Raw genomic sequence first — 350 nt, 5'->3', positions numbered from 1 at the left:
AGCATGCTGCTGCGGCTGCAGCTGCAGCAGCAGCAGCAGCAGCAGGCAGTCAGCTCGAGGAAGGCGCAGTGCGCTAGCTGGGGACCTAGGAGCAGCAGCAGCTGCGCGCGCTGCTGCACGATGCGCAGCAGCAGCAGCAGCAACAGCAGCAGCAGCAGCAGCAGCAGGCTGGGCGACTACGGAGTTCTTTTTTGTCTATTAGCTTCTGACCGAAGCAATAAATTTGAATTGAAAAGAAAAGCCTGTTTGTTTCTTTTTAGTTAAAAAGATTTCTTTCTTTTCGCTTTAAAAGATTTAATTAAAAGTAATAAATTCCTTTTATTTCAGACTTTGCCCACTCATCTGGGTTG

This window comes from Eimeria tenella, genomic scaffold, assembly GCF_000499545.2.
Source record: "Eimeria tenella Houghton genomic scaffold, Eth_scaff1792, whole genome shotgun sequence".
Lineage (NCBI taxonomy): Eukaryota > Apicomplexa > Conoidasida > Eucoccidiorida > Eimeriidae > Eimeria > Eimeria tenella.
This window is presented reverse-complemented; position numbering follows the sequence as displayed.